This window comes from Pleurodeles waltl, chromosome 3_2, assembly GCF_031143425.1.
Source record: "Pleurodeles waltl isolate 20211129_DDA chromosome 3_2, aPleWal1.hap1.20221129, whole genome shotgun sequence".
Lineage (NCBI taxonomy): Eukaryota > Metazoa > Chordata > Amphibia > Caudata > Salamandridae > Pleurodeles > Pleurodeles waltl.
Window position 1 is genome coordinate 66,970,323 of NC_090441.1, and position 22,587 is coordinate 66,992,909.

A 22,587-nucleotide genomic window follows, 5' to 3' on the forward strand; every position below is an offset into this window, starting at 1 on the left:
TTTTCCCCAGGCGGGGCAGGTGGTCGGGTGTGGTGCCGGGCCACCGCACCACTTGCACGGCTTGCCCCACAATCTTCCTTTATACGGTTCTCTTTTTGGCCGTGGTGTGTTTGCTCTTACCGCGTTGGCCGTCTCCGCCTTTATCTGTGCTGCCGGCGGTTGTTCCATGTGAGCTGCTCTGGCTCGCGCTAATTCTTGTGAGCGCCCCAGTGTGAGGATGTCCTTCATTGGCATGTTGGGTTTGTCTTTGTCTAGCGAGCTGGTGTCTTGCTGCAATGGAACATACCTTTTCCCGTGGGTCGTTCCACCGCTTCCTAATGTCGTCCCTTGTTCTGGGGTGCTGTCCCACAGCATTTACCCTGTCCACAATTCTCCGCCATAGCTCCATCTTCCTTGCTATTGATATTTGCTGCACCTGTGCTCCAAAGAGCTGTAGCTCAACCCTGCTGATTTCCTCCACCATGACCCTTAGCTCCTCCTCAGTGAAACGGGGGTGCCTTTGTGGTGCCATGGGTGTTATGTGATGTGTGTTGGTAAGAGTGTGGTGGGTAATGTGTTGGGGTGTGTGATTTGGAGTGCATGAGGGATGTATGTGTGTGAGTGGTGTGTTGCTCTAGTTGTCGCAGTGGTCTTGGTGTCAGTCTCGTGCCAATGATTTGTATTTGTAAGGGGTTGTGGGTACTGTGGGTGTGTGTTTTATAGTGGTGTGGGTGTGGTGTGTGTATGGGTGTCAGGTGTGTGTTTGAATTGGCCAATGTGGTGTTTTTGGTCTGTGGGTGTCTATTGTGAGTGTGGCGGTATGTACCGCCAGTGGTTTACCGCCATTGAATGTCCGCTGTGGTGATTCTTGCGTCATAATGTGATGGGCATTGTTCTGTTGGCGTAACGGTGCAGGTTTTGGGACTGCCAGTTTATCACTGACCTTTGGTCTGGCGGATTTGTGTATGTGGCTGTATTCTGTCGGGGTGGGGTGTGTGTGTCATAATATGGTGAACGGATATCCACCAGCGTGGCGGTAAGTTGGCCACCGTCAGTGTGGTGGTAAGCAGGATATACCACCAGTGTCATAATGAGGGGCCAATATCTCATTGAGAAAATTCAAATAATAAAGGGCAAATCATAACATGATACATTGTAAAATTGTGGACCATACAAGTTCACAAAGTTAAAAGAAATAAAGCAGTGTTCATTCCAATCACACACTAAATTGAGAGGTAAAGCACAAAAGGGGAAATAATGTTTCTTTCTGTACTTTATCACTTGATCTGGGGTTATTTGGGGAAAAGCAAGACATGGTGTTTAGTAACAGAGTTAAATAGTTTTTTGCAGAATTTTACTTTTTCATTTATTACCAGTGCTATTCTAGTAGCAATAGATCATGGTCTTTGCATGCTGTAGAACAATTTTACCTTGTTATTGATGTGGTAAAACTGCATCACACACAAGTAATTTTACAGCTGAACTCATAATGTGCTCCTATAAAAGACTGTTTCCTGCACATTGTTTCATTTGCAACTGTTAAATTTTAAAAGAATGAAAACTGTATGGGGGCGTGTTCTGGCCACATTTGAAAATGGCCCCCTAGCCGAGCCTCTCCGACCGACAGCGGGCCCCGAGCCAGGCTGGGGGGTGCCCTGGCCTTGTGTGCCCCCCTCCTGGAAGACTAGCCAGGTGCTTGTGAGGGGTGGAGGTCTCTGCAGAGCCCCTTGGATCGAACCGTGACCGACCCGATCCTGCCTCTTGTGGTCCCGACGACTGCCGGGGCCTACACCCACCCGAGAAGCCACGGCCTCGCTTGAACCCCCTGGGCCAGCGGGCCTCGGACGGAAACACGGTGAGGAGGTGGGGGTGAAACGGCCCTGACCTCTCCGGCCACGGTCACGCCAAGCAGTCGCTGCACAGGGGGGAGGGCGTGAGGCCCCACTCAGGCATCCTGCTGGAGCCCTGTATGCCCCTCCCCTCCCCACCACATCCTCAATCCTTCGGGGAGGCGACTGGATGGGGAAGGCGCCCCCCACCCCTGTCCGAAATGGGAGAAGTACAGAATAATGCTGAGGGGCTGCAAGAGAAAGCAAAGCCACTTTGCCCCAATTGCGGAGCAACCAACACGGGGTACTCACCCCCCTCCCTCCTTCCCTCCTCTCTAATACAGAGAACTCTTCCATATTGTGCCAGGAGGGGACCGCGACTGGCCTCTGCATGATACCACCAGGTTGCCACCGCTGCAAGAGAAAGGAGTTGTGGGCATAGCAGGAAGGCTATTGCCGCGTCTCTACCACGTGGAGAGGAGATACTCAGAACTCTGGGCTCTGTCCTCCCCCCTGCTGCCCTCCTCGTCCCGCTTCTCTATCCAAGACCTGGGCTTGTCTGTCACAGCATTTGGGAGTGTAGGACAAGACCTGCATGAGCCTGCGGTGACCACGGCAGTGACCCCTTGATGCTGCGGGCGTGTCCACCCACTGATCGCACAGCCTACCACTGAGGAGATTACACCTCGCCTGCAGCCCCCCCCCAGTGCCCACAAACCGGCAATGCCAGTGGGCAGATCACCAAATAAACACCTGGGTAAGCCAGCAAGACAATTGCTCTTCTCAGAAGCTCTGAGACAGACCCAAAACCCATCCCCGGCATCCCAAGAGCACCCAACTAACCAGTCTCGCGTCATGGTGGATACCTCACAGGGTGCAACCATGGACCATATCCTGCAGGAGATCTCGGTGGTGGGCCGCAGGCTCGAGGGGATGGATAGCATGATGACCTCCCTAACAGAGGATACAAAGTCAATGCGTCTGGATATCGCGGGCTTCCAGTCGAGAGTGACTGTACTGGAGCAGCGAGTGACGACAGTTGAGACGCAGGCCGTGCTCACCTCGGATAGAGACAAGGAGCTCTTGTATCTCCGCAGCAAGGTCATCGATCTAGAAGACAGAAGTTGTAGAGACAATGTCCGCTTTCTTGGCTTCTCAGAAGAAATAGAGGGTGCGGACGTGCAGTCCTTCCTAAAGAATAATTTACCTTAACTCATTGGCCTAACCTTTGACCCCCCTGGAGTTTCAAAGAGCACACAGACTGGGCTCCAAACGTCGAGAGGGTGCCAACCACTCACGGCCTATCATTGCTTGCTTCTTGCAACATACGCAGGCTCAACAGCTTTTGGAAAAAGCACGTATGTAGGGTCCATTCCGTATGAACGACCTCCAGATACGGATGATGGCTGACTTCTGCAAAGAGACTAGTGAGCGCAGAAAAGCATTTCTAGCCCTCCATCCCCGTCTGCGACAGCTGGAGATCAAGTTTGGTTTATTGAAACCGGCAAGGATGTGTATCACAAAGAATAATGTATCCAAGGACTTCTGCGATCCGATGGACCTGAGCCTTTACCTCAACAGCTTCTCAGACCACCCTATGGACACGGCCAGCCGGTCCCCATCCCAGGCTCTGATCATAATGGCCTTGAATTCACTACCTAAGGAAACTGCTCTCGAGCGACCGGATCACGACCCCTTAGAGACTTTGAACAGAGGCAGAGACCTTGAAAGACTCTCTAGGAACCACAACAACAGGGTCAGGTATTGCACGCAGTGGCAAAGTATACTCAGGTAACAGACAGAGACAAGTCGCGCTCTCCTCTAAAGCCTTCTCCAGAGCCTACCTGAGAGTGAGAGAACTGGATGTACAACCTGCAGGTTGCTGAAGGTGACGCCGTCACCCTCCAAATGATGTACCGATCTTATCTCTATCGAACTTACTATCACGACAACTGGCAGATGAGTACTGAGTACTGTTCTTCCACTGTGCTCTGTTTTCTCTGTTTATCCTGCTCTAAGCTTGAGACATGTCTCCATTGGTTTGCAACCTAGCCACTGGTACTACTCTGGTGTTCTACTCCTTGTCCCTCCTCATAGCCATCACATTCTGCAACCAGGTCGACTTTGTGCCCCCCTCCCCCACGGCTCCTCGCATGGAGAGAACGGTCGATTCTTACAAGTAATCAGTGATTGTTTGATGCTCCCCCCACCACCGTTACTCTTATAGCATATAAAATAATTTCCCCCCCTCCCCACACCTACACACTGAATCGCTGTACAAGATACGACTGATCCAATTTTTCTCCACCTCCACGCCCCCTCTCGCTCCTTTCCCGTACTTTAACACAGATGTTTCACACCGCAAGAAGGTCGCATTGTAATAACGGGCCAGCGGGATCATGGCCCGACCCTAAGAGTCGGCCCTCCCCCTTTTGAGAGCCGTGTCCCTCTCCCCTACCTCCTCCCCCTCTGCCTGGACCCTCTGATGCGGCACCTCCCCTCCCGCTCTCTGCCAATTAAGTCCTCTCCTCCCCCTCCCTTTGACCGGCGCCTCACCCTTTTCCCCTCTCTTCCCCTGCATGTACTCCTTGACTCCTTCACCACTGCACACTTGCATTGACCCCTCCCTCCCACCTCCCCCCGCCACCCTCACGACACTGTCAAACTCCTACTTGTTTACTTGTGATTCTTCTCTGGTACCCCCATGGTGGATCCTGCTGCAAGATGTTGTTGTTAAGGGTGGAGAGGCGATAAAAGGGGGCTCCGACATTCTTGCTATTCCATGGGCGCCTGCCCTTCCTAGTTGTGGGGCCTGGTGGTCAGGATAGGGGTTTCTCGGTCTGGGCTTATACCCGCAGACTACAGTCACTGAAGAGCGGAGCTTTAGTGCTCTGCTACAGCTCCCTTTATCCCTTCTCCCCCCCTTCTACCCTCTTCTTTTCTTCTTCTTTTCCCCACTTCCTTCTTGCTATTACTTGTTTGTGTAACCATTTACAAACCCCCCCTCCTCACAGCTCTTTGTTATTACCCCCTCGTTCCTCTTTCCTATTGTTATCTCTTTCTATCTCTCCCCTCTTCCTTGGTCGTCCTAATTGTATTTTGTCTCTTGATTGCCCTACCTCTGTATCCTCTCCGTCCTGCACTCTCCACCCCCTGAAACTATACCCCCACCCTAATCTTCCACCCTTCCCATCCCCTCCTCCTGATTCTTGTCCTTGTCTTCCATCTCGCCTGTCTTCTTGAGCTAGTGCTAGTACCCACCTTCCCTCCCCCCATAGCTCACATATTTTCGCTCTTAACCCTCTAACTGCCCTTGTATTACCCCTCACCTTTTCCGCATACATCTGTTACCCTCTATTGATACTCAGGTGCGATCAGCACAGTAGTTCTCACATGACAGGCTCTCCCCCAACTACATCTACCTCTATGCAGATCGTATCCTGGAACCTCAATGGCCTAACCCATTTCATTAAACAAAAAAAGATCCTCTCATACCTCCAATCGAAGTGAGCAGATATAGCTCTGCTACAAGAGACCCACCTAGATAGGGCGGAGTCTGCTAAACTGCATCGGGACTGGGTAGGGATAGCCTTATACAGCTGTAGCCCCACCTCCGGGGAGAGAGACGATGGTACCCCGCGAAAATGTGGCGTCTCTATACTAGTGCGGAAAAACATTCCCTGCTCGGTTTCCAAAATGTTGATAGACACGGAGGGTCGTTATGGGTTCGCTAAGCTCAAGTTTGAAGACTCCTCCCTCTGTGTGGGATCCGTCTATGCTCCCACAAGTTCCAAACGTTTGTTCTTCCTGCAACTCAATCGCCTGCTGTCAGAGATAGGGCCCACCAGATATGTCATAGAAGGAGACTGGAACCTGGCCAGGGATGCAGTGTTAGACAGGACGGGCCCCTAAATTGTGGCCAACAACGGGGATAGGACCCTCCAGTCTGACGTGATGCAGGGCAATGGTCTAGTGAACTACTGGAGAATGACATACCCGACCGATAAAGAATACACTTTCCTGTCGCCGGTCCATTGTACACAGTCCCGGTTGGACTATTTCCTCATCTCGCATGGCCTCGCGGCGCAGGTTACGGACTCCCGGATCGTGGAGGGTGGTCTATCGGACTATTCTCCAGTGCAAATTGCGGTCCAGATGGGCATGTCGTCTCCCGGCCGCAAACCCTGGAGATTGGCAGTCCACCAATATCGCTCCCCACAGGGCAAGAAATGACTACGAGAATATGTGTCCACATACATCCAGAACAATCAGGGCTCTACTGAATCTCAGAGAGTCCTGTGGGCAGTAGCCAAGGCAACTATACGAGGGCAGATGATGAGAGACGCTGCACTGGCAAACAAGGACAGGAAAGCAAAACAAGCGAGCCTGGAGGAATCTGTACGTCAGCTGACGCGGCAATACACAGACCACCCGTCTCTCCAGGTGCGCAGACGTTTGGAATCCACCCGCATGGCACTTAACGACTTGCACACCACGTGGGCTGAATACACATTTCTGCGCATACAGGGTAGACACTACGAGCTGGGGGAAAAGGCGGGGAGGCTGCTTGCGGCTCAACTTCGTCAGAGAATGGTAGCCATGGCCATACCAGTGCTGACAGCCCACTTCGGAACGATGCTTACACGTCTGAAGGATATAGGTAACAAGTTTGTATATTACTACAGCCATCTCTATACCCCGAGTTGACAACTACACTCAAACACATTGAAACCTTCTTAAGTGGCATAGCGTTACCCTCCCTCTCCGCAGAAGGCTGCGCCCTCCTAGAAGGAGAAATTAGCCGACTAGAGATATCACAAGTCATCTCTGACCTTCCCTATCACAAATCGCCTGGCTTCCCAGCGGAATTTTACAAATGGGCTGAGGTACTTGATGTCCTACACGGAGCGCTGGATGAAGCCTGTCGGACGGGTTCCCTAGGCATGATCTCTAACACAGCCACGATAGCAGTCATACCGAAACCTGGACATGATCCCTTACTCTGCAGTAACTACCGGCCAATCTCCCTCTTAAACGGAGACATTAAGATCCTAGCCAGCATTCTAGCGAACCGCCTACGTAAAGTTATACCCTCACTTATCCACCATTCCCAGGTAGGATTTGTGCTGGGTCGCACCTCCAGAAACCACTTCCGTACCCTTTGCCACACCCTGTGGACATCTAGAAATGTGCCGGAAGCCACCCGAGCTTTATTCTTAGATGCTGAAAAGGCGTTTAATCGCATCGAATGGCCATACTTATTTGCGACCTTGAAGAGGTTCGGCCTAGGGGAGCAGTTCATCTTCAAAGTCCGCCTCCTATATGATCATACCACAGCGCAGGTTAATTGTGGGGGCTTTCTCTCAGACCCCTTCCCCATTCGCAGAGGGACCCACCAGGGCTGCCCCCTCTCACCTCTTTTATTCTTGCTGGCTCTGGAACCGCTCGCAGCTACTATCTGCACTTCCCACTCAATAACGGGACTCACTTTAACTGGTGGTGTCTCACAAATTTACCTCTATGCCAATGACATCCTACTCACAGTAGCGGACCTCGAGCGCTCCCTTCCTGCGTTGCTGGAGACCATTGAGACCTTTGCACCTATCTCTGGTTATCGAGTGAACTGGGGAAGAGCGAGGCCCTCCCCCTCTCACAGAGGATGACGAAGGCCGACATACAAGGGCATCCATTTCGATGGATGCCGAAACACCTTAAGTATCTAGGAATACTGGTCAACAGAGGACTGGAACATATGGTGATGGATAATCTTACCCCTCTGATCACACCAGTGAGGCTGGCCTTTGACAAATGGACCCATCTGGGCCTCTCCACGTGGGGCAGAGTGCAGGCGGTGAGAATGGTTACAGTACTGTGCTTCACTTATGCCCTCGGCCTCCTACCTCTCCAGGTGCCTCTTCTGTTGCTCCGCTCTGTGGATGCAACGATTAGAACCTTTATATGGGGCTCCATGCGACCACGCCTTGCCCCTACCAAACTCATGGCGCGCCGCTCCTCCGGGGGAATGGGCCTCCCTTAGGTGAAATACTACGCCCTAGCCTTACATTTGTCACCCTTGGCTACACTAACGTCGGACGTAATAAAACTGCCTCAGTAAGTAACAATCGAGAAAGCTCTGCTTTCGCATAACGGAGGCCTAGAGAGTCTTTATTGCGCTAGCTCATCCTCCTCTACATCTCTAAATCCGATAATGAGGGCGAGACGAGCAGCGTGGAGAAGGCCCCACCTCCTGCTTGGAGTTCACCCTTCTCTACATACCCAAGCACCCTTGTGGAACAACGATAGCCTGGGGATAGGGCCTTCACCTGGCCGTCTTGGAGGGAAGCTGGCATCATCCAACTTGGCCAGATCCTGCAGGACGGGGCGATCAGGACTTTTGCCTCACTACAGGAGAGTTTCGGTCTTCATCTGCGACAAGAATGGCGGTATCTGCAACTTCATCACTGCCTGCAACATAATGCAGACATTGCCCAACGAGGATCTCAGTCTTCACCTGTGATGCTCTACCTCCGAACGTGGGGAAAGCACAAAGGTGTTATGGCAGGTTTCTATGAGGTTCTCATGCGACATAAGTTCTCGCAACCCCTTCTAGAAAATCTCCGTTTACAATGGCAAACCCGCCTGCAGAGATCCTTTGACCCAGAAGACTGGGTGGACTTACTGAAAGCACTGGACAAAGGCGTCCGCGAGGTTCGCTTGAAATTCTGCATCTTTAAGATTATCCATGACTGGTACTGGACCCCGCTGAGACTACATAGAGCAAGACTCCTCCCGCACGGGATGTGCTGGCGCTGCCTGGAGATGCACTGTGATTTACTTCACATTTTGGTCGACTGCCCGTCGGTCCATCCTTTATGGGAGGCCGTTAGCCTCACCCTTTCCATCTCAATCCCGCTCCCAGCACGGCTGCCTCCCTCTCTTATCATCTTACACGATCTGGATACCCTTCCGGCACTATTGCGCCCTTCCCAGAGACTGCTGCATACTGCACTCGCCACGGCGAAGATCTGTATCCGCCGTCAGAGGTGTTCGACGGATCCCCCCACACCGGGTGAATGGATAAAAGCAATGACCCGGATAGCAGCATGCGAGAAGATCATTTATACCCTTCAAGATCGGGCTGCCCTGTTCCACAGAATATGGGCCCCGTTCCTGCTGACCCTCCATCAACATAAATGTTGGTCTGCAAGTAATGGTCCCCTCCCCGCTGTTCCCTATCGTTTGAACTATAAACGGTTGTAGGAAGTTGGCTCTGTATGTGCTATTTCAAAGTAAGGAATAGCATGCACAGAGTCCAAGGGTTCCCCTTAGAGGTAAAATAGTGGTAAAAATAGATAATACTAATGCTCTATTTTGTGGTAGTGTGGTCGAGCAGTAGGCTTATCCAAGGAGTAGTGTTAAGCATTTGTTGTACATACACAAGACAATAAATGAGGTACACACACTCAGAGACAAATCCAGCCAATAGGTTTTTGTATAGAAAAATATCTTTTCTTAGTTTATTTTAAGAACCACAGGTTCCAATTCTACATGTAATAGCTCATTCGAAAGGTATTGCAGGTAAGTACTTTAGGAACTTCAAATCATCAAAATTGCATGTATACTTTTCAAGTTATTGACAAATAGCTGTTTTAAAAGTGGACACTTAGTGCAATTTTCACAGTTCCTGGGGGAGGTAAGTTTTTGTTAGTTTTACCAGGTAAGTAGGGCACTTACAGGGTTCAGTTCTTGGTCCAAGGTAGCCCACCGTTGGGGGTTCAGAGCAACCCCAAAGTCACCACACCAGCAGCTCAGGGCCGGTCAGGTGCAGAGTTCCAAGTGGTGCCCAAAACACATAGGCTAGAATGGAGAGAAGGGGGTGCCCCGGTTCCGGTCTGCTTGCAGGTAAGTACCCGCGTCTTCGGAGGGCAGACCAGGGGGGTTTTGTAGGGCACCGGGGGGGACACCAGTCCACACAGAAATTTCACCCTCAGCAGCGCGGGGGCGGCCGGGTGCAGTGTCGAAACAAGCGTCGGGTTTGTAATGGAAGTCAATGGGAGATCTAGGGATCTCTTCAGCGCTGCAGGCAGGCAAGGGGGGGATTCCTCGGGGAAACCTCCACTTGGGCAAGGGAGAGGGACTCCTGGGGGTCACTCCTCCAGTGAAAGTCCGGTCCTTCAGGTCCTGGGGGCTGCGGGTGCAGGGTCTCTCCCAGGTGTCGGGACTTTAGGTTCAAAGAGTCGCGGCCAGGGGAAGCCTCGGGATTCCCTCTGCAGGCGGCGCTGTGGGGGCTCAGGGGGGACAGGTTTTTGTACTCACAGTCTTAGAGTAGTCCTGGGGTCCCTCCTGAGGTGTTGGATCGCCACCAGCCGAGTCGGGGTCGCCGGGTGCAGTGTTGCAAGTCTCACGCCTTTTGCGGGGAGCTTGCAGGGTTCTTTAAAGCCGCTGGAAACAAAGTTGCAGCTTTTCTTGGAGCAGGTCCGCTGTCCTCGGGAGTTTCTTGTCTTTTCGAAGCAGGGGCAGTCCTCAGAGGATGTCGAGGTCGCTGGTCCCTTTGGAAGGCGTCGCTGGAGCAGGATCTTTGGAAGGCAGGAGACAGGCCGGTGAGTTTCTGGAGCCAAGGCAGTTGTCGTCTTCTGGTCTTCCGCTGCAGGGGTTTTCAGCTAGGCAGTCCTTCTTCTTGTAGTTGCAGGAATCTAATTTTCTAGGGTTCAGGGTAGCCCTTAAATACTAAATTTAAGGGCGTGTTTAGGTCTGGGGGGTTAGTAGCCAATGGCTACTAGCCCTGAGGGTGGGTACACCCTCTTTGTGCCTCCTCCCAAGGGGAGGGGGTCACAATCCTAACCCTATTGGGGGAATCCTCCATCTGCAAGATGGAGGATTTCTAAAAGTTAGAGTCACTTCAGCTCAGGACACCTTAGGGGCTGTCCTGACTGGTCAGTGACTCCTCCTTGTTTTTCTCATTATCTTCTCCGGCCTTGCCGCCAAAAGTGGGGCCTGGCCGGAGGGGGCGGGCAACTCCACTAGCTGGAGTGTCCTGCTGGGTTGGCACAAAGGAGGTGAGCCTTTGAGGCTCACCGCCAGGTGTGACAATTCCTGCCTGGGGGAGGTGTTAGCATCTCCACCCAGTGCAGGCTTTGTTACTGGCCTCAGAGTGACAAAGGCACTCTCCCCATGGGGCCAGCAACATGTCTCGGTTTGTGGCAGGCTGCTAAAACTAGTCAGCCTACACAGATAGTCGGTTAAGTTTCAGGGGGCACCTCTAAGGTGCCCTCTGTGGTGTATTTTACAATAAAATGTACACTGGCATCAGTGTGCATTTATTGTGCTGAGAAGTTTGATACCAAACTTCCCAGTTTTCAGTGTAGCCATTATGGTGCTGTGGAGTTCGTGCTTGACAAACTCCCAGACCATATACTCTTATGGCTACCCTGCACTTACAATGTCTAAGGTTTTGTTTAGACACTGTAGGGGTACCATGCTCATGCACTGGTACCCTCACCTATGGTATAGTGCACCCTGCCTTAGGGCTGTAAGGCCTGCTAGAGGGGTGTCTTACCTATACTGCATAGGCAGTGAGAGGCTGGCATGGCACCCTGAGGGGAGTGCCATGTCGACTTACTCGTTTTGTCCTCACTAGCACACACAAGCTGGCAAGCAGGGTGTCTGTGCTGAGTGAGAGGTCTCCAGGGTGGCATAAGACATGCTGCAGCCCTTAGAGACCTTCCTTGGCATCAGGGCCCTTGGTACTAGAAGTACCAGTTACAAGGGACTTATCTGAATGCCAGGGTGTGCCAATTGTGGATACAATGGTACATTTTAGGTGAAGGAACACTGGTGCTGGGGCCTGGTTAGCAGGGTCCCAGCACACTTCTCAGTCAAGTCAGCATCAGTATCAGGCAAAAAGTGGGGGGTAACTGCAACAGGGAGCCATTTCTTTACACAAGCCCCCCCCAGCCCACAGGCCAGGAGACTCAGCCAACGCTGGAAGAGTCTTCCTAGTCTGTCAGGCGAGGAAGAGTAGAGGAAATGGCTGGTTTGTTGCAGGGCCTACTCTGCCTTACATCCTCCTGTTCAGGTCATTCCCTCTGGGGAACTGACCCACTTCCACAGTGATAGGACCTAGTCTGAACTGCCTCTTGTCTGTGCTTTTTATGTCTTCACCCATTCTCTCTATTTTGAGGTCAGAGGTATCCACCTCTGCTAATCTTATCTTAGCCAGGGTCACCCCTAGCTTACCCAAAGAGGTTACCCAGAGCTGGAGTAACCCCACCATGACCAACAGGGTCAGGGGGCCTAACTTGTTATTTGGCATGGGGTCAGACCACCATGCCAAGGATAGTGCAGCCATAAAGGCTAACACCCAGCAGAGGCCACTGACAGCTGTCAGTGCCCAGAACCACACCTTTAGCTCTTCACCTAAAAGGGAAGGGGCTAAGTTACAGGCTTCTTTGGGTTCAGGTTGCCTGTCTGCTGTATTAGAGTGGGGGGTTACCACATCTTGTAGTAAACACCCTTCTTCCACTCTTTCTTCTGTTAGCTGAGGAGCCACCCACTCAGGTTTAACAGTTGCCTGACTAGCCAGGACTTCTTGTGGGTCAGGTTGGACTTTATCAGGGCCATTTTTGGAGTTCTCCCCTACTGGAGCAGAATCTCCTTGGCTTGCTGTAACCTTGGCTAAAGGTTGTCCACCCTTCCTACTCTGTTTTCTTTTCTTCTTCTTCTGGGGTCTGCTTGCATTTACTGCAGAGGCAGGACTTCCAGAATCCTTGGGAGAGGACTGGCCCTGGACCAGTTCTTCTCTTAGGCTCTGACTAACCTCTGGGTAGTCATTTCCAAGGAGACAATCAAGGGGGAGGTCTGTACTGACTACCACCCTTCTCCAGCTAAAAGTTCCACCCACTTCTATGGGCACAAGAGCCACAGGCCTATTAGTGACCCTGTCTGGGCTAACTCTTACTCTGGCCATCTCACCTGGGATGTACTGGTTTGAGAGTACCAGCCTGTCATGCACAATAGTGTGACTGGCACAAGTGTCTCTCAGGGCAGTGGTTGGGATTCCATTCACCAGTAGGTGGTGGAAGTGTCTACTTCCCTCTGGAATCTCCAACTCACCTGTTGGGCCCTGTTTCCAGTTGAAGGCTATGAAGACCTCCTCATCTGAGGAGTCATCTCCCATGGCTACACTGGTTACCCCTGGAATTTTGTTCTGGGGTTTGTTTTTGGGACAAGAAGTGTCCTTGGTGTGGTGCCCAGACTGTTTACAGTTGTGGCACCATGCCTTAGTGGCATCCCAGTTCTTACCCTGGTACCCACCTTTGTTTTGGGTTGTGTCTTGGGGCCCACCCACCTGTTCTGGTTTTTGGGGGCCTACAGAGGACTCTTTTTCTTTGTTTCTAGTGTCACCCACTTTCTCCTGGGGAGTTTTTGTAACCCCTTTCTTTTGGTCACCCCCAGTGGAAGTTTTGGTTACCCTAGTCTTGACCCAGTGGTCTGCCTTCTTTCCCAATTCTTGGGGAGAAATTGGACCTAGGTCTACCAGATACTGATGCAACTTTTCATTGAAGCAGTTACTTAAAATGTGTTCTTTCATAAACAAATTATAAAGCCCAACATAGTCACACACTTCATTTCCAGTTAACCAACCATCTAGTGTTTTTACTGAGTAGTCTACAAAATCAACCCAGGTCTGGCTCGAGGATTTTTGAGCCCCCCTGAATCTAATTCTATACTCCTCAGTGGAGAATCCAAAGCCCTCAATCAGGGTACCCTTCATGAGGTCATAAGATTCTGCATCTTTTCCAGAGAGTGTGAGGAGTCTATCCCTACACTTTCCAGTGAACATTTCCCAAAGGAGAGCACCCCAGTGAGATCTGTTCACTTTTCTGGTTACACAAGCCCTCTCAAAAGCTGTGAACCATTTGGTGATGTCATCACCATCTTCATATTTTGTTACAATCCCTTTGGGGATTTTTAGGATGTCAGGAGAATCTCTGACCCTATTTAAGTTGCTGCCACCATTGATGGGACCTAGGCCCATCTCTTTTCTTTCCCTTTCTATGGCTAGGAGCTGCTTTTCCAAAGCCAATCTTTTGGCCATCCTGGCTAACTGGATGTCCTCTTCACTGGGGTTATCCTCAGTGATTTCAGAGGTGTTGGTCTCTCCTGTGAGGGAACCAGCATCTCTGACTATTATTTTTGGAGTCAGGGTTTGAGGGACCCTGTTCTCCCTAGATAGGACTGGTAGGGGGGAATTGTCCTCCAAGTCACTATCCTCTTCCTCTGAGTTGCCACCCTCAGAGGGGTTGGCCTTTTCAAACTCTGCCAAAAGCTCCTGGAGCTGTATTTTGGTAGGTTTGGGGCCCATTGTTATTTTCTTTAGTTTACAGAGTGACCTTAGCTCTCTCATCTGTAGATGGAGGTAAGGTGTGGTGTCGAGTTCCACCACATTCACATCTGTGCTAGACATTTTGCTTCTAAAAGTTGGAATACTTTTTAAGAAACTAAAACTGGTTCTAGAATCTAATTCAAACTTTTACAAACTTTTAAACTCTAAAAGAAATGCTAAACAGGATCTAACACAAGGCCCTAGCAGGTCTTTTAAGAATTTAGAAAACTTTTCAAATTGCAAAAATCAATTTCTAATGACAATTTTGGAATTTGTCGTGTGATCAGGTATTGGCTGAGTAGTCCAGCAAATGCAAAGTCTTGTACCCCACCGCTGATCCACCAATGTAGGAAGTTGGCTCTGTATGTGCTATTTCAAAGTAAGGAATAGCATGCACAGAGTCCAAGGGTTCCCCTTAGAGGTAAAATAGTGGTAAAAATAGATAATACTAATGCTCTATTTTGTGGTAGTGTGGTCGAGCAGTAGGCTTATCCAAGGAGTAGTGTTAAGCATTTGTTGTACATACACAAGACAATAAATGAGGTACACACACTCAGAGACAAATCCAGCCAATAGGTTTTTGTATAGAAAAATATCTTTTCTTAGTTTATTTTAAGAACCACAGGTTCCAATTCTACATGTAATAGCTCATTCGAAAGGTATTGCAGGTAAGTACTTTAGGAACTTCAAATCATCAAAATTGCATGTATACTTTTCAAGTTATTGACAAATAGCTGTTTTAAAAGTGGACACTTAGTGCAATTTTCACAGTTCCTGGGGGAGGTAAGTTTTTGTTAGTTTTACCAGGTAAGTAGGGCACTTACAGGGTTCAGTTCTTGGTCCAAGGTAGCCCACCGTTGGGGGTTCAGAGCAACCCCAAAGTCACCACACCAGCAGCTCAGGGCCGGTCAGGTGCAGAGTTCCAAGTGGTGCCCAAAACACATAGGCTAGAATGGAGAGAAGGGGGTGCCCCGGTTCCGGTCTGCTTGCAGGTAAGTACCCGCGTCTTCGGAGGGCAGACCAGGGGGGTTTTGTAGGGCACCGGGGGGGACACCAGTCCACACAGAAATTTCACCCTCAGCAGCGCGGGGGCGGCCGGGTGCAGTGTCGAAACAAGCGTCGGGTTTGTAATGGAAGTCAATGGGAGATCTAGGGATCTCTTCAGCGCTGCAGGCAGGCAAGGGGGGGATTCCTCGGGGAAACCTCCACTTGGGCAAGGGAGAGGGACTCCTGGGGGTCACTCCTCCAGTGAAAGTCCGGTCCTTCAGGTCCTGGGGGCTGCGGGTGCAGGGTCTCTCCCAGGTGTCGGGACTTTAGGTTCAAAGAGTCGCGGCCAGGGGAAGCCTCGGGATTCCCTCTGCAGGCGGCGCTGTGGGGGCTCAGGGGGGACAGGTTTTTGTACTCACAGTCTTAGAGTAGTCCTGGGGTCCCTCCTGAGGTGTTGGATCGCCACCAGCCGAGTCGGGGTCGCCGGGTGCAGTGTTGCAAGTCTCACGCCTTTTGCGGGGAGCTTGCAGGGTTCTTTAAAGCCGCTGGAAACAAAGTTGCAGCTTTTCTTGGAGCAGGTCCGCTGTCCTCGGGAGTTTCTTGTCTTTTCGAAGCAGGGGCAGTCCTCAGAGGATGTCGAGGTCGCTGGTCCCTTTGGAAGGCGTCGCTGGAGCAGGATCTTTGGAAGGCAGGAGACAGGCCGGTGAGTTTCTGGAGCCAAGGCAGTTGTCGTCTTCTGGTCTTCCGCTGCAGGGGTTTTCAGCTAGGCAGTCCTTCTTCTTGTAGTTGCAGGAATCTAATTTTTTAGGGTTCAGGGTAGCCCTTAAATACTAAATTTAAGGGCGTGTTTAGGTCTGGGGGGTTAGTAGCCAATGGCTACTAGCCCTGAGGGTGGGTACACCCTCTTTGTGCCTCCTCCCAAGGGGAGGGGGTCACAATCCTAACCCTATTGGGGGAATCCTCCATCTGCAAGATGGAGGATTTCTAAAAGTTAGAGTCACTTCAGCTCAGGACACCTTAGGGGCTGTCCTGACTGGTCAGTGACTCCTCCTTGTTTTTCTCATTATCTTCTCCGGCCTTGCCGCCAAAAGTGGGGCCTGGCCGGAGGGGGCGGGCAACTCCACTAGCTGGAGTGTCCTGCTGGGTTGGCACAAAGGAGGTGAGCCTTTGAGGCTCACCGCCAGGTGTGACAATTCCTGCCTGGGGGAGGTGTTAGCATCTCCACCCAGTGCAGGCTTTGTTACTGGCCTCAGAGTGACAAAGGCACTCTCCCCATGGGGCCAGCAACATGTCTCGGTTTGTGGCAGGCTGCTAAAACTAGTCAGCCTACACAGATAGTCGGTTAAGTTTCAGGGGGCACCTCTAAGGTGCCCTCTGTGGTGTATTTTACAATAAAATGTACACTGGCATCAGTGTGCATTTATTGTGCTGAGAAGTTTGATACCAAACTTCCCAGTTTTCAGTGTAGCCATTATGGTGCTGTGGAGTTCGTGCTTGACAAACTCCCAGACCATATACTCTTATGGCTACCCTGCACTTACAATGTCTAAGGTTTTGTTTAGACACTGTAGGGGTACCATGCTCATGCACTGGTACCCTCACCTATGGTATAGTGCACCCTGCCTTAGGGCTGTAAGGCCTGCTAGAGGGGTGTCTTACCTATACTGCATAGGCAGTGAGAGGCTGGCATGGCACCCTGAGGGGAGTGCCATGTCGACTTACTCGTTTTGTCCTCACTAGCACACACAAGCTGGCAAGCAGGGTGTCTGTGCTGAGTGAGAGGTCTCCAGGGTGGCATAAGACATGCTGCAGCCCTTAGAGACCTTCCTTGGCATCAGGGCCCTTGGTACTAGAAGTACCAGTTACAAGGGACTTATCTGAATGCCAGGGTGTGCCAATTGTGGATACAATGGTACATTTTAGGTGAAGGAACACTGGTGCTGGGGCCTGGTTAGCAGGGTCCCAGCACACTTCTCAGTCAAGTCAGCATCAGTATCAGGCAAAAAGTGGGGGGTAACTGCAACAGGGAGCCATTTCTTTACAACGGTGTTGTACATGGTCTAGTACTCATACTCACCTACTTCACCTTCCTCTCTCCCCTCCCCTACCCCGATGCTCCCACTTACACGTACACTTTCACACCACTACCCACTGTGCTCCCCCTTCAGTCACTCTCTATCTTTTTCCCCTATATACCTTAGCCCCCTTTCCCCCCTCCTCCCTCCCACAAATACCCTGCCCCCCCTTCCCGTTTTCTATTATTCTGTATGCGCCTCCTTGCCCTTGGACGACTGTTTCATTTCTTTTCTTTCTTTTCTTTTCTTCTCTTTTCTTCTCTCCTCTTTCTTCTTGCTATTCCCTGACCATTCACTCTGGACTTCTTATTGATGTGCTCCCCTCTTCTCCCTCCCCCCACGCTCTCCCCATACTCTCCATCACTCACCCTCTTTCTCCCCACGGTATATTGCCTAGCCGTATAATTGCCTGGATGACACGCTCTCTATCGCACACTCCTCTGTAATCCTCGCACTACCCCACTAACACCGAGCCGCCCTGCTCGCTTGTAGTTATGTTAACTAATGAACCCGTGGCCTCGCTTGCATTTTCCCCAACCCCTTCTTTCCTTACCTCCCCCCGTCCCCTGCCTCCTTAATATTGTTAAGGTTTAGTATCTATGGGATTGTGATTGATGATGTTTAATCAAGGCTATTACCTATACAATGTGATTTGCACTTTTTGCTCCAAAATATAGGGAACATGTATATGCATAAATATATGCCTTTCCTTCTGTATACTGTACTGTATAGCTTACAGTTGGCGATCCATGTTTTCTCCTTTATGTTTTGGACCCTTGTTACTAATAAAATAAATACAACACAAAAAAAAAAAGAGAAATGTATGATTGGAAATAAATGGAATTATATGCCATTAATACTTTTGGAGATGCTAACAAACACAGTGATTTGAGGTTTGCATTCCTCTCAGTTGTAAATCAAACTAGGGCAAGTTTCACAGAAATAATGGCAAAATCAGACAAATTGTAACCTCCAGAACGCTCAAATGTAAATAATGTGTCATTGTTTGTTTTGAGACTTTAAATATCTTATTTCTGATGAGCTTAAAAACGAAGTGAAAATGTGATTAATTTATATTTCTATTGCTGCTAATTTATTTTCAGAGTTGTAACATTTAGACCCAGATTTATGCTAAAGCGGTGCAGCACGGTGCTGAGGCAAAAATAGCAGCGCGACGCTGCGCCACTTTTGAAACAGAGGGATGTGCCATATTTACAGGAATGCAGCGCACCCCTGCACTTCCCCCTGTGCCTGCGCTGAATTAGGGGGCCTGCGCCAACGCAGGCATCCTTGCACCATAGTGCAAGGGTGTCTGTGTTGAGGGGATTGATTGTTTATGTGCAGGAAGGTGGCCCTTCCTGCACATAAGCAATCTATAATGCCGATTTGGAACTTTTATGTGTGTTGCAAAATGCAGCACACATAGAGGTACTAAAATGTCATTTTGGAATGATTGTTTATGCGTAGAAAGGGACAACTTCCTGCACAAACAATCATGTCTGGCATTTTGCTTCTTCTGTGTGGGCTGCAAAATGCAGCACACATAGAAAAAGCAAAAAAACAAGGAGGAATTAAAAGCATTCCTCCTAGTTTTGCATGCCTATGCCACCCCTGTGGTGGCATTAGTTTTTGGCACTACCACAGATTTATGATTTCTCATAAATCTTGGGCAGCATCAAAAGCAATGGGTTTTGTGGTGGAACGTCCACTGCAACACCCATTGCATGCCCCTCTGAACAGAAAACTGTGTCGGAGGGGCCCATATTTACAAGGAGGCGTAACGCCACAAAAAGTGGCATTACACCTCCTTGTAAATATGTAGCAGTGGTTAGCACCACCTGGGGCTCTATGTCCCTTAGTTCCTACAGCAAGCAGATTTTTAAAGGTGCACCAGTGACACACCATGATCAGCCGCCCCCCTCCGGTGCCTCACTTTGCTGTCATGAAAGGGAACCATCACTAGGAGTTTCCATAAAAGATAATGCGTCAAAAGTTTATTGACGCTTCACAGCTTTTCACTGAACAATGGCAAATGCTGCAAGATCCAAACAAAATCACTTCATTGCTCATTCTCTATGTAAATTGTCTGAAGCACCCCCCACACTCCTGGATCCAGCAGCGATGCACTGCTGGAAGTGTGTCAGGCCAGAGGAACAGTCTGGCCTCTCCCAAGCTGTCACTGCGAGTCAGACGGGTCACATTGGCAGCCTAAGAAACCAGTCTGACCCCCGTGACAGAGTAACAAACCAGCATTACTTGCTGGTATCCTTGGGGAAATACCCGGATGCTTGGATGGCAAGAATGCCCTTACAGTGACAACATCACAGAGCAGCATTGGTGACTGTCTGGCAGAGACACTCAACCTTACAATGCCAGTTTATACAGGACACCTAAAGACATGAAATAAAATGCACTGGAGACGCCACGTGTTTAACGGAGAATGTTTTTACAATGGAGCTACAAGAGGCATAGAGAGATAAAGCAGGCACAAAGTCTCAGCTGTGGCATACTAACATGGCCCACAATAGGACTATCAGGTGTACTCTCTTTGTCCCACGTAGTCAGTTTTTATTAGGAAGAATCAACTATGAGTATTGTCATGTGTAATTGGTGTCCCCAAGCCTTAAGTGCTAACACTTGATGACGCAGAAAAAGAAGGTCCGACATATATTCATACATATCGCATAATCAAAACGTATATTGTGGTGTGATTTTAGTAAAGAAAATAATGTACGAGGGAAATTGTGCCCTCGGGGTAGTTCGCCAACATTGTAAACGAACTTTATTAATCATGAAGTATTGAAAATGTATTAATCCGTCATAATTGCAAATGTATGCCATGATTTCTTGTTTGAAAACTGTTTTGCATTGCTTAAATTTAGTACAGGCTTTGGCCTAGTTGCCTGGTCTCAAATTCTAACTGCGTGGCTTTTCCTTGAACTAATGAAACATATATTCTTGCTTGAAGTTGTATTTTTTTTTCCAGCAGAGATGACTAATACACTTATCTCCAAGGTTTCGTACTAGGCCGGTTTCATCCCCTTTGATACAAGGTCAGTCTCTGCAGGTGCGGACAATGAAGGTACAGATACCAAAAATAATTGGCAAACCATGATACAACTTGTGTTCCAAGGCTCCAAGGCTAATGTATGCATAAATGAGTTCTAGTAAAAGACAATTTTTCATTGGACAATTTGAAGCCAACCTATGAACCCTCCAATGGAAGACCCTGCAGAATTTGGAATGATCCTTACTTAAACCCACCGGACAAAGAGAAGTCAGCCATTTTTCCTTGATGCCAGTTTGAAGCCTGATGCCAGACTCCATTTTGGACGACACCCTGATGTTCTTTTCTCTATCTGAGAGAAGGAGACTTTAAGAATTCTCACCCTAGAGACTTTAACTTTGACTTGCCCCGTCTTGCCCATGAAATAACTTTGCCCTATTTTTTCCTTGCCGATTGCAAGGAAGCTTGCCCTTACCTTTGTCCCTTTCGAAATCTGCCCCATGCTGATCGAACCGGTACCTGAAGGACGAAGACTTTTCTTGAATGCTGATTGTATTTGGTAACTATGAAAGGATAAATGTATTATGCATTGTGTTTTTCCTTTTAGCTACCAACTGCTATTTTTATAGGGTCCTAGCTAGAAGTTTTCCAAATTTGTGTTGACTAAATTCGTTTTGCATGAAGTCCCACATGCCAATGCTAATTAGAGGTTAGTCGAGGGATTCATTTGATGCACCATGTTGATTTGAAATCTTGTTATGCTGACCAATGTATGAAATCAGTCAAATACAATTAGTTATATTAGTGATTTGTATTGCAATAACTGAGTGCATTATTATCCAGATTTTGCGTAGATTGCGTTTCTTCCGCCGCTATGGACAACTTGCAATGTTCATTTATATATATCATTTGATTTTGAGACTTATATACATCGTGCTAGCTTTGTTAATATAGGGAAATAAATTCACTAACTTTTAATAAACTGGTGTGGTTATTCATGACTGAAAGGTCATGGTGCGCCGAATTACAAACAGTTATTGATTTCTGATTTGATATATTGGTAATTAATTGAGTATTGATTATCGATTACAATAGTTATTGATTATTGATCCGAATGACTCAACTATTCTAGGATGAGGAGAGCCCGACTCGGTTAAAAGATTCACCGACCTCCAACGTGTCCAGGTACAGGTAATTTATAAGGGCTGGACGCGTTATCAGTAGATGGTAGCAGAGATTGATGGTTTTGCCCTTTGGGACCCCATCGGAACAATAAACAGAGTCGAGTTAGAATTTTCTTTGATAAAATAAGTTGGAGGGATGATGATGCCCTAAGTCCCCAATGACTTTCCCGGGATCTCGGAGTTGCGAACGGAGGACATGGAGGTGTGAGAATGTTTTCGGCGTTTCTAGTGACGGTATGAGTGAAGTTAGGGTTTTGCGCTTGCACAGCTTATTGCCGCAGACTAATTGAGATGTTTGTGAGGATTTAAGGGGGTTAAAAGGCTCCAAAAGTGTGAGAGTAGGGAAGTCGTCGAACTTCATGTGTATGTAGCGCTTTGTGCAGAAAAGTTGTCCACGTGGTTGTTGATGTTGAGACGGGCCCTGCGAGGTCAAGAGACTCCGGAGTATGTTGAAAAGTGTATGAGACACTTGTTTAATGTTGTAATCTGGTCGGTTTAATAGGTTGATCGGGCGTGGTCAACGAGTCGGTATGAATGTTGCGGAGTGGAAGAAAAACTTCGACTTTGAGATTTGACGAATTCTAAAGTGCACTAGAATAGTTCATTGATCAGTTGAGAGTAAAGTTTGCGGGTCAAATTTTGCTTGCGAAAGATGGAATAACTGCCGAGGCTAGTGAAAAATCCCTAAGGTTTCTGAAGCGATTGTGTTACCCTTCCTGTAGTAAACCGACAGATTTGTTTTATTCTTTTGGTTAAGTGCTCGCGTTATATTGCAGAAATTAGTTTGTGAGTGAGGACGAGTGAAAGAGGACAAGCCGCGGGACTTTGTCAGCCGCAGTGTGTGAGTGTGACGTCACTAGGAGCCGCACTGGGATAGGTCGATTGGAGAGAAGGGTCGCGCACTGATTGGACACAGTCCATGAAGCGCAACCGGTAGGAGAAAGGCAAGCGAAGAGTATTCCGGGAATTAAAGTCACTTATTGATTACACATTTTAAGAAAAATAAGAGACGGAAAGATGAAATTTTTCAAACCATTTAAGAGTGCCATGAGAGGAGATGTTTTATTAAAGCAAATGTAGGGGAAGAAACACCGCCTGAGGGTACACCAGCTTACATTGTTATTGAAGAAAAGGGTGTAGC